This window comes from Dermacentor andersoni, chromosome 5 (genome assembly GCF_023375885.2).
Source record: "Dermacentor andersoni chromosome 5, qqDerAnde1_hic_scaffold, whole genome shotgun sequence".
In the NCBI taxonomy this organism is placed as follows: domain Eukaryota; kingdom Metazoa; phylum Arthropoda; class Arachnida; order Ixodida; family Ixodidae; genus Dermacentor; species Dermacentor andersoni.
The window spans coordinates 103,791,576-103,804,392 of NC_092818.1; positions in this window are offsets into that span (position 1 = coordinate 103,791,576).

Below are 12,817 nucleotides of genomic sequence, written 5' to 3' on the forward strand. Positions count from 1 at the left end.
GAAGTAATACAAATGTGTCATCATTTTTGTCGCGCGTACAAAACGAACTGCCTCGTAGCTCAGTGTAGAGGGCCTTAAACAGCTATATACAGAACCCCGAGTTCCAGATTACAAACCAAAAAAATTGTTTGCCACAGGACCTGCCTCTGGGCGCTGCTGCAAAGCCATCTGCGTCTGACTGATCGCTGCTGTAGAGAATTCGCCTGCGGCCACATTCCACCACCACACTAAACTCTACGTATTTCTGTGGCTCGCTAGGCCGTGTCTGTACGTGCCCTAAGTTGTGCAAAGACATTATATGCTTTGATCTACGTTCTACGAATTGAAGAAGAAAAGGTAAGAAAACAGCAAAACAGTGCTTCTCTTCAAAGAGTGGGGTGGCACCTAAACAAGGATGCAGGGGCAGCAAACAATGAAAATGTTAGGAAAGGCGCTAAGATTCTGAGCATCTAACTAAAAAAATGAGCGTATGTGTTGGGAAAAGAAAATGAACAATGGTTTGCCTTTGAGGGCTCCGGTCGCATTAGGTGATAAAATGCAAGAAGAACACGAGGGCGTGAAGGAGAACGAGATGGGGGGGAGACCTTGTGGTCTATCAGCGTGGGTAAGATATGCAGCTTATATTTATCCTCCTCTTGTTCATAACTTTATACGTATGGCTGCTTCTATAGTTGCATCTTGTTTTTATTTATTGTTTGAAAAACAGCAGGTTTTGTGAAAAATGTCTTGAAACGAAATCAGAACTTGGAGAGACAGGGAACGTGCACAGCCGTAAAGGGGGCTCTTACTGTTGCACGAGACGTTGTCCCTAACTCTTGCCCTAGCACCAAGTTCTAAGCTTCGTGGGATAATGTGGAAGTGTGCTCGCAAGTGCATGCAAGTGGGTGAATATTAGCGCACCTCTGCAAGGACAGCTTGCTTTACACAAGCACGCAGCTAGCTGCAACAATTACCCGATTAAACCCGATTACCCGAGCCTTGGAGTGGTGCCGTGGTTGCTCAGCAGAACCGCCTAGGTGGTTGGTTGCGCGAAGTAAGGCACATCAAACACAACAAAGCGAAATTTATGCAGTTGATGATGTAGCTTAGGGAATAGGTAGCTTTAAGGATTTAAATGCACCATAAGCTTTAATGACCGATCCTGGTGCATGGGTCGCTAATTTGTTGCACAGATGATGCTCACGTCATCATCATCATTATCATGATTGTCATTTTTATATTAGCGGTCTTCATCATCATCAGCCAATTTCTGATTCGCAAACACCTTTCCACGGAATAACTTGCCTTCAATATCATAATATCAATATCATAAGAGTGATGGCAATATCATAAGAGCAAGGCAGTGTCTACAACGCATAGCTCCAACATTAACCAGACGGCAAGCAAAGTAAGGTCAGACATCTTGGAATCCCTTTACAAAGCACGTGTACTTACTTACTGTGCTTCTCAGCACTTTAATGGTAACTTCACGTAGTAGTAGGCGAAACTCTTCCCTGCCCGTTGCGACATCCTCCTTTCATTAAATGAGGATTTTTTTCTCTCTTAGATATACTGCTGTATAGACAGCTGCACAAGACTATTGGTGCTAGTGACGTTGAATATTTTCATCCGCCGTCCTATAATACAAATAGAAATCGGGGAAAATGACTACGTTGACTAAACAGTGTGAATACGACAGAATATGGGACAAGTAGAAGTCTTGGCAAAAAGGAAAAAAAAGATCCCCCTAAAACCACAGCGTGTGCTCGCTCTCCACTGCTGAATAAAGGTAGCAAATGATGTTTGACTTATGTGTCGCCATTGCTTTTTAATAATAAGCATAACTATGTCTCTCGCGGTGCTTATAAATAAAGTTAGGTGCATTTCCTAGCGACTGTATTATCTAGTGCTCTGTTGGTATCACGCTGCTTGGTAAATAGCATAGTCGCGCAATCTCGCATAATTTTTGGTCCCGAATAAAATTTAATGGCTACGCTGCAATGCAAAGCGCGCAAACGCGGGAAAAGCTTTTGCTCGCTCACACGTGCTCTTCCAGGGATTGCGGCTGTCCCGGATAGCCATAGTCGCCACCATGGACCAAACGCAGTTGGTACATTTTTGAAATGATTGATTTAGGTTGAAAGCTCCCACTACCTTACGGCGGATATGCGCTTAATGCGCATGCCCCACGCGCTTAATGAAATTTGTTTGACGCTGAAGTAAAAGTTATCCGCTTCATTCGAGCCTATGAATGATAATTATCGAGTATACAGGGCGACATAATTAACTCAAACCTCTGTCTGCTTGAGCGAGCGGCAGCAGAACAGCGAGGGATGCCAGCTACATATGGTGGTTTCCAGACAAGCGCACCAGCCGGACTACTTTTCATGATTGCTTACGAAAAATCTCAGTGTGCCCGTATCTTCAATTTAGCCGCGAGGTGTTGATTGCTTCGCAACATTATTACGACATTGGCAATCAACTTGCATGAAGAACGTCTCGAATTCATACTCCTTTCTTGATGCCACAAGAATTCGGAGTTAGTACACTCTTATACTGACACTCGTTTTGAATGAATTGCCGCAAGCAAAAGTTATAACGAAAAATTGAAATAAATTATTTTTTCTAGTTAGGTGGGTTTTGTTAGGGAAATAACGCTGCAACTACAAATTACCTTACATTTTGCGAAACCTAAGTCATTTGTATGGCATGATAAGATCCACATATCATGTTACGTCGTCTAACCACATATCCATGGTCGTCTAACCAAGGTAGTTAATGCCTGCAAAGGCAGAGTTTTCGCACGAATGAAAGCTGAGAAGATCGGTGGGTATTCATGGTACGGAAAAGCATCTGAGACAAACAGAACAACATCGTTCTTCATGTAGGAGCTTGTGTTTCCCTTGTTCTTGCTTCCGGGTCAAGTGTGCCTACCGTTCCGTATGATCTCAACCCGCAAAGCCAATTTCGTTGAGGTAATTTCAAAACAAAGCGTAGCGAAAAGGTCTCATGCCATCACATATTACAGACGCGCGAAAGAAACTCCGCTAGGCTAGTCCTGCGGCCATGAAAGTAATAACATCAACTCCAGACTACGTCACTGATCTAACTAGGCCTATAGTCTTGCATGACGATATGGCTCTTAAGTAACTCGAACGTTTTCCTGTGTAAGCTCTCCCTGCAATGCGACCTCCCTGCAATGCGGTCGTGGGATCGGCATTCATTACCGTACTGCCTCGAAACGCTGTTGTTTTATTGTGCATGCCGCATTTTCCCTGCGTACGGTGCTGTATTGGTGGCGAAGATGCGTCGGCATTACGCAGACATCAATCCGACGCGCTAGTATACGAAAACATGCGCCCGTTTCGTTGTGCTTCGGCTGTTAGTAATCCCTTTACATGGTGTGACCACGTGATACTCGGCATTATGCAAGGGGATTAACGAGTTACCTTAGCTATTGGTAAATGTGTGGCTGCATTCACAGACGCGAATCGAACGAGATCACCGTGACAGTGATGCAGGTAACCCATCATCTGTACAGAGCCTTCGCCACCTTAGTAATATCTCTCGGCCTCTTGCTCATAAATAAATTAATCGTTGTTGATGTTTTCTGCCACATACAGCAGAATTTTCCTCGTTTCATTGTTCCTCCTCCTTCTCTCTTAAGTTTAACCAAGTGTCTCGCGACTTTTCAGTATCGGTCAGCAATATTTGAAGAACGAATGTCTCACGTTGGAGCCAATGCTTCGACTAGGAGTCTTGTCTTCGTAAAGGACGACGAATATACCGACCTTGAAGAAGACAAACTTCTGTTCCAAAACGTTGACTCCAGCCTCACACATCCCTCCTTACACCACTGTTGACTACTTCAAATATCAATATTCCCGTGAACCTCAATCTTATTTGTCTTTGTAAACGTATTATTACTCTTTTTTAGCAGACAGACATCAAGAATAATAGCTTTGTCTGGCTTTGTTGCTCATAAAATAACACATCCTATGTATCGGCCCCCAATACGACGTCGAGAGTGAAGCTCTCCGGACAACATTGAAGTAGCTGGACTCTAGACCATTTTCGGTAATGAAGATCCTTGGACCGTGGCCGTACGCGTCGATGGCACAGAAAGCCACGAAAGCGCTGTTGAAATACTTCAAGTCTACAGGTGTTGGGAACCGTGTGTAAACTCGTTGCGAACTTTCAACTGTGCGCGAAACTGTGCTTTCTCTCTCTCTCTCTCCTCTCTCTCTTCATCCCCATACGCCTTCCCCTAGTGCAGTGTAGCAAACCGGACGTGTGTCTGGTTAACCTCCCTGCCTTTCCTGTCTTGTATTTATCTTTCTCTCTCTCTCTTCTCATTGGTAATAACGGTTTTCTCCAAGGTGCGGGTCTGCAATTTTCCTTGAAGCCATGAGCTAGAAGACCCAGAACTGTCGTGGCATCGTTATAAGTGCTAACTTAGAGACCAGGACGAAATTTTCTTCTTTGCGAGGCTTTTCTTTCGAGGAACACGTATGGATTTCCTGTGTAGCAGTTGCTACGATTGGGTGGACGTCTCACATTCCCTTTATTAATTCAATTCTCTCTATCTTGCGGGTTTCCGCAGAACTATTACGTCAAACTCTTGCCTTTTCTTCGATTTCTGGACAAGTTCGACTTCGCCCTGCCAACGAACTGCGGCAAGTTTGGTTCCAGCATGACGGGGCCCCACCACATTTCTCCTCCACTGCAAAAAACTGGTTAAACTAATCTTCCACGGCAGTGGATTGGACGCGAAGGAGAGATGTTTTGGCCGCCGAGATCCTCTGAACTCTCTCCACTGGACTTCTTTTTGTTGGGCTAGGTGAAAGATCGCATTTACGCAGTTGAGCCCACCGATTTCAATGACATGAAGATGAGAATAGTTACAGCCTGAAGAAGCATCGACCCGGAAATGCTGCGCAGAGTTGTCGACTCGACGCTAGAGCGGTTCATGTGGTGTGTTGCGGCGGAAAGCAAGCATTTCGAACATTTTTAAATCATTGGTTTCTTGGCGATTGTCATAATTCTAAGTTGAGTAAGATTTCATATCACTCGAAGCTAATATTGTAATATTGCATGCGTAACTAGATGGCTTGGGCTGAAATTTCAGCCGTGCGTATCTCGCTACACAGGCGCGTTACTAAAATTGTACAAAATGGAACAGTCGCCAAATGGCACCACCTCTAGCTGAGTTTTCAATATAAACATACATGCTAACTGCAGTAAACAAAAGGTTAATTATCGAAATTAATTAAATACTGACATTACGACGACAATTATACTCACAGTTGGCGACAGCCTGGCCGCATAACCTAGGTAAACTAATGGCTTCTGAGTACTCCTCTTCGCATCTTTTTTAAAACCTCGGAAAGTCTATTTTCGAACACCCTGTATATATTTGCTTCCTTTACTAAATTTCTCTCTTCATTTCATTCGACGTCCACGTCCTCTAGGAATTATCTATCACATGGGTGAATATTTCTACTACTCGCCTCTTCTTCGTGATCTCATGCTGGTCTCAGACAACAGTTCGCTTTTGCAACCGCGATTCTCCTTTTCACAATTCTTTGGTTGTGTTTCTCGCAGTTATAACAAATACAGCAGCATAAGATGACTAAACGGCAGGTGATTAGTAGCACATTCTTACACATCATTTACATAACTCCCGCAGGACAATCTGGGTGTAATTGTCTTTGAGGGAGACCTCACAAAATTTTTACAATGGCGCCTTATGCAGGGCGCGGGCGGTTACCCTTCGACTTCTACAAGCCCGTTCGTACCCTAACCTCGCGGTTCTTCATACCATATACCCTGAAAGATATCCCAGTGCGGACTGCCCTGCCTGTGGACTGAGGGCAACATTGGACCATGTGTTGTGGGAGTGTGAAACCATCGGCTCCTCCTTCAGCGAGGATAGGTGGGCTGCGCTCTTGGGCAGCCCCGAACTAAACGACCAAACCCTGGCCGTCCAGAGTGCCCGCGATCGGGCCGTCAAGCTCGGCTTGGCGGTTCCTACGTGGGACTAGCCGGGTGGCGCGGGGTCTTCCCTGCGTCTTCTCTGGACCGAAATAAAGTTATTTCACTCACTCAATGGCGCACCCTTCGTTCTTACTTCCATTTCCCCTACCACTCCCTCTACACGAGAATGTAGCCAAGGCTATTTTCAGTGTCCCCTTTGCTTCGAGTAATCGATCAATTCGGTATCGTGCTGCCCTCTGTTAAACCCCTCGTTAGCTCAGATTATAGAGTGACCGCCTCGAGTTGGTGTTGATACCGGGTTCCAGTAGCACACAAGGACGAATTTATACTTCAAATCCGATGCTTTCTTCACGGGAAAACTGAACGGGTTCCCTTTACAGCTTTGCCCTAAAGTCGTGCGAATGCAAATTTTAAATTTGTGCAATGGAACAGTTGGAAAACGCGCGTAGCTTTGTGCTGTAGTTTCTTCGCCGTCTTCCTAGCTGAAATAAAAATTGCTTATGCTAATTTTAGAAACGTTTAAATCAGAAGCAGGAGGGAACTTACCAAATAAAAATTAATGCGTATAATCGGGCGACCATAAAGTCGAATCCTAAGCCTTATTGTTACGAGCATGGCCAAAGTAATGCAGAAAAGTAGTCTCAGACTTGTCGGTCCCAGTTGAATGAGTGCAACCAATGACGGAGAAAACGGACCAAAGATAGCGCGTAAAGAGCAAATAGGACCACTGCAACAACAGCAAAAGCAACCAACAGCAGTAGTTTATAAGCATATATCCGAATTGCTGGCCACAAACTTCACTGGATTCATGCTTGTGCAATACCTACGATCATAAAAATAGAAGGTTTAAGACAAATAAATGCAACAAGAAAACCTCAACACCCTCGAAATTTTGTTGTACGCGCTGTGCTGCCAACTTGGTTCTTTTAGAGCGTATCCGCTGTTATGGGCTCATTACAATAGCTGTTTCGGTTGGCGATGATGCCCACCTCTGCCGCCGCCGCCAGTGTTCGGTGCCAGTGGCAGCTGTCATCGGGAATGAGAAAAGAAAAATGCCCAGTTCCCGCCGAGATCGCGCCGGGAGGCGATGTGTGGAAGTCAGCTGCTCGACCACTCAGTCACGCCAGAGCTTTTCTTTCTTTCTTTCATGGTATTTATTACAGTAGCATGCAACCCAATAAAACATTCCCCAGTTGTAATAGAATGGCGGCCCCAATGACAGTCACCGAGAGAAGAGGCAGAGTTAATACTTTGGGTGGAAACGTCGGTTGCACTTTAGAAAGGTGGTAAGAATAGCCACCTCACCGAAATGGAGTACCAGTCCGGTTGAATATCAAGTCCCTCACGAATATGTTTTAGGTGCACAATCATCTGGATGAAATGTACCCTTGTGCATTTGCGTTTTCCACAAACTGCGTATTCCCACGGAAAAAGAAAAAACATGTCGAAAGGTGCATTATCACCAAAGGTCAGCAGCAGGTATCGTACAGTAGGAGCGTTGATTTCAAGGTCACGCCAGCGCTGCAGCGGAAAAAGCAGCATGCAGCGTAAAAATGCCTTTTAAACGCGTCCTAGAGGGCGAGGAGACACGCAATGTGGCATGAGCGCCGATGTAGCATCGATATGTGCATATTTTGCATTCCAGGCGCACATTATTACATCAAGTAGAATGCCATGTAGAAGATACACAGGTAGCGGTACAAGGCAGGTAAAAATGGTTTGATCAAGAAAAAAATTGTAAGGAGATGCATACACTAATGCTAGAAAAGATGCACATTCTGTACCAGATCAAAGCGAGCTGGCTAGGTGACTACATCACCGCCGTGTTTCAAAGCGATACCAATAAATAATAATCGTATCATTGTTATCATTGACATCGTACAGTGCCACTTGCCTTGCTATGCGAGATGCGCACCACGTAGCGTCTATACGTGCGCGCTTTGTATTGCAATTTCATAGTATTACACCAGGTGGCACACCATCAAGCAGTTGCATAAGTCGCCGTACTAGGTAGACAGAGAAGTCTTGAGGAAGAAAAAGAAGGCAATCGAGATGTATAAATATTGATGTAATGAAGAATATGTATGGCATACTTGATTAATGTGGTGAATTGGACCTGCTGGTACATATTTGAAAAAGCGGCAGCGCAAAAAGACACGGACGGAGGCTGGATGACAAGGACGGGCGCAGAACTTCCAACAACATGATCGTGACCGGTTAAGGAAAAATGCGCGCTGTCAAAGCCAGCAACCTGACAGCGGCAGAAGGCACATGTGGTCTTTTGTTGAATGTGCAGAAGGTGTATAGTCTATGATATTTCACTAAGGTGCTGAAAAGTGTACGTTGGCCAAACTGGGAGATGTGTAAACGATAGGTTAAAGGAGCACTCAAACAACGCAAAAAAATGCGCTTGAAGGAAAAGATTTTAAAGGTTTGGTGGTAAGTTATTGTGTGATTTGCAAGGACTGACCGCGCAGCATTGAAATCTCTTCCGTTATCAAGAGGAGTAAACGCGTGTCACACGGGAAATCGTAGAGTCTGAAAGGATCTCTAGACTTGGGGGCAAGGGGGGGGAGGAGATTTATCAGCATGGCCTCCATCACGCTTGCAGAAAGAGCAGGCACATTTACGCTCGCGCAGATGGTAATCCCTGGATCGGACAGCACGTATATTTTCGTGAACCATTCACATTGATGTGTGAAGTTCTGCGCTCGTGCTTGTTGTACTGTCTTTGGCCGTGGATTTACTTCTTGCGCTGCCACCTTTTCATGCATAGCGTACCTGACTAATTCAAGCAGGCGAGGTGACTGGTTGTCGCCGCCCGCTTCAAAGGGAATGACATTAAATCGTCATCATCATTAGCATCGTATCGTGGCATTTGAGAGTCTATGTGACATACGCGCCGCGTAGCGGCAATACGGGCAAACTTTGCATCACAGTTGCCTTATATTCCACCAGCTGTCTCGACATGTAGCAGTTGCATAAGACGTTTCATGCTGCATGTAGCTGGACTTGGTTAACTCAAGCAGGCTAGGTGAATATTTATCACCACCCCATTTGGAAGAGATGGGGATACCAATACACCACCATTACCATCATCAACAACAACAGCAACGTACTGTGCCACGTGTCAAGCGATGTGACATGTGCGCCACGTGGTCTGGATGCCTGTGTCTGCTCTTCAGTACACATTATGGCGCCTCCTCGGAAAGTACGAACCACTGCTGAAGAAGCGAGCCGTAAAGCTACGGGCGCGACTGCAACCAGGCAACATCGGGCTGAGCAGATCGATGTGCAGAGAGAAGGACAAACCCCAGCTCGTCGTCGTCACCGGGCGTACAGCTAAGATCGTTCTAGTTTAAACGGCGCGAAGAGACTTCACCGCGGAGACCTTGTAGTGCCTGGTGCATAAAAGGGAGCTTGTATGCAGCCGCTCCTACAGCTTTCGCTGTGATTGTGCTGCGTGTGCGGCGCAGGCCAATCACTTTGTTATTGGAAAACGCTCTGAAGAGCCCAGCAAACGGAGAAAACAAAGGAATTCTTCTAGGACAGTCGAAAATGAAAGATAACTCATCCTTTCAATCTAACTTGGGTGGTTTGAATGAAGTTGGCGGCTCCACCATTCGGAAATGCCGGACACTACTTCTGGGAGTGAAAATTACTGCTTGTCCCTCGTCTCTCGTCGTTCTCAATCAAGTCCAATGCCCGACGAAAGGCACTCGGCCTACCCTGCCACTGCTGGTGAGATCGACATTCCAGAACAGCCGCCTCGTTTGGCCGCTGTCTGCGGTGTGTGTCTGCGCGTAGGCCTGATCCTCTCTGGTTCCTCACCCTTGATTTCATATTGACCAAAACTTTCCCCCCCCCTGTAAAGTCTCGCCTCGCTGTTCTTTTTCTTTTGTTCCATTTATATAGCGCTCGGCGAAAATTCCTTTAGCTCACATTCTTTCGTCAGTCAATCTGTCGAAAAGCAGTTAGTCGTTATCTTCATGAGGCTAGAGGTAATGCCTCGGGATTCTTATTTGCGAACGTTATAAACTGAAGTTCAAATAAATTTTCTAGGGAAACTGTCCTACGTAGCAATGCGCCACTGGTTTCAACTGAATCTGTTGTGGTGAACAGTAAAGAACAGTTATAATAGGCGAGAATCAATAAGGCATGCGTAATGAACGAGAAAGTCTCTCAACAGTTGAAAGCAAAAGTAGAATCTGTTCGCTGAAGATTCGAGTGACAGGACGGAGAGGATCATGACCATTGGAGGCTAGAGATCACCAAAAGGGCTTGATTTAGACGCTAGAATTGAGACGAATTTTTTTTTACGCTACCACACACCATGGCTAACGCTCTTTCATGTGTCCTTCCGGTGGTTCAAGTGGAACGTGCCAAGGTAGGCGTTAAGGTACTGCTTCGGTGCTAACTTTCCCTAAAGAAAGGAACGTACCTCCTCGGCCTTCGTCACTACTACCCTTGACAGGCTTTTGGATGTCCGCAAATATTCACAGATTTTACTTAAGTTTTTGTAACTGTCGAAACATAAAAGAAATTGACGACGAAGAGTGGATGGCACTGCAACGCGCATAATTGAAGGAACAAAAATATTGGTTTCTTTGGTAACTGTAGGCGTATGCTTCATCCTCCCACTAGCATTATACTTGAAATAAATGTCACATCAGACCGACCGCAAAATATATAAGCTAAAACATGGTATCAGATATGTAATTTGCTTTTCTCATTGATTTGTTTACTCAGATGCGTAGGCCTTGACGGAGGAAATGATTATATAAGTGTTTGTCGGCAACGACTACACGAGTTTACTTTTGTATCCTGGTAGCTACAACTTTCGCAATGCCTACCACCGATCTGAGTGAAAATTAGCGACTCCCTTAAGAGGTGTTGTATTGTAGGTATTTCGCGTACGCTCCCTGCCGAACATATTGTCACGTGGTAGTGACGGTGAAGAAAGAAGCAATACGGTGGAATACAAAACTAGCTTTTATTGGGCGAACCTGTGCCCACAAAAACAGGCTACACTTATAGCACAACGATAGCGGCGAACACGGTCGGCGATCGTCGGAAAACTGATTAGCGGGTCAAGCGCGTCGGCTTTTATAGATCAGTCGTCGAATGTTCCAGATTAACTGATGGGACCCGCGTGTCTTCCACAAAGTTCTACACCATTCGTGTCACGCGATGAAATCTGATAACACAAGGTTCGGCGACAACAGACACGCGGATAGAAGCGTCGATAACTTTCCAGAAACGTCGGATACATGCAGGCGCGTCCCTCGCTGTGCGATTACAGTTGTTAAGCGGCGAAACGTGGTTGCCCGATAAAGATAAGTACACGTGTCATTACCCCCCTCTTAAAAAGCATCGACCCGATGCTGCTAACAAACGAAAGTAACAAAGAAAAGCACTCGTAGCAAAGAAAACAACAAACTAAGGAAGTTCATTAGCGTCCGTAAAATGGTTTAAGGCGCACCACGTGCACCACTTCAGATCGTGCGCGGCGCCGCTGTGAGTGCGAAATGCCGTCTGGCACGACCTCATAGTCTAGAGCGCCAATACGTCGGATGACCTTGTAGGGTCCGAAATAGCGTCGCAGCAGCTTCTCACTGAGTCCTCGCCGGCGTATCGGGTCCATACCCAAACACGGTCGCCGGGCTGGTACTCGACGAAGCGTCGTCGGAGGTTGTAGTGTCGGCTGTCGGTACGCTGCTGGGTCTTGATCCGTAGGCGGGCGAGCTGTCGGGCTTCTTCGGCGCGCTGGAGATAGGTAGCGACGTCAAGATTCTCCTCGTCAGTGACTTGCGGCAGCATGGCGTCGAGCGTCGTCGTCGGGTTCCTGCCGTAAACCAACTTGAATGGCGTGATCTGTGTTGTTTCTTGCACCGCCGTGTTGTAGGCGAAGGTGACATACGGCAGGACCGCGTCCCACGTCTTGTGCTCGACGTCGACGTACATTGCTAGCATGTCGGCGAGGGTCTTGTTCAGGCGCTCCGTGAGACCATTCGTCTGCGGATGGTAGGCAGTTGTCCTCCTGTGGCTCGTCTGGCTGTACTGCAGAATGGCTTCGGTGAGCTCTGCTGTAAAAGCCGTTCCTCTGTCGGTGATGAGGACTTCTGGGGCACCATGTCGCAGCAGGATGTTCTCGACGAAAAATTTCGCCACTTCGGCTGCGCTGCCTTTTGGTAGAGCTTTGGTTTCAGCAAAGCGGGTGAGATAGTCCGTCGCCACGATGATCCACTTATTCCCGGATGTTGACATCGGAAACGGCCCCAACAAATCCATGCCAATCTGCTGGAATGGTCGACGAGGAGGTTCGATCGGCTGTAGTAATCCTGCTGGTCTTGTCGGTGGTGTCTTGCGTCGTTGACAGTCTCTGCATGTCTTGACGTAACGGGCGACGTCGGCGGTCAGACGCGGCCAGTAATACTTTTCCTGTATCCTCGACAGCGTCCGGGAGAATCCGAGGTGCCCAGCGGTTGGATCGTCGTGTAGGGCGTGCAGTATTTCTGGACGGAGCGCTGACGGCACCACAAGAAGGTAGCTGGCGTGGACTGGTGAGAAGTTCTTCTTCACGAGCAGGTTGTTTCGTAGCGTGAACAAAGACAACACGCGCTTAAATGCCCTAGGGACAACGTCGGTGTTCCCTTTCAAATACTCAACGAGGCCTTTTAGCTCCGGGTCTGCTCGTTGCTGTTTAGTGAAGTCTTCCGCGCTTATTATCCCAAGGAAGGCGTCGTCGTCCACGTCGTCTTGCGGCGGGGGATCGATTGGGGCGCGTGATAAGCAGTCGGCGTCGGAGTGTTTTCTTCCGGACTTGTATATTACCGTTACG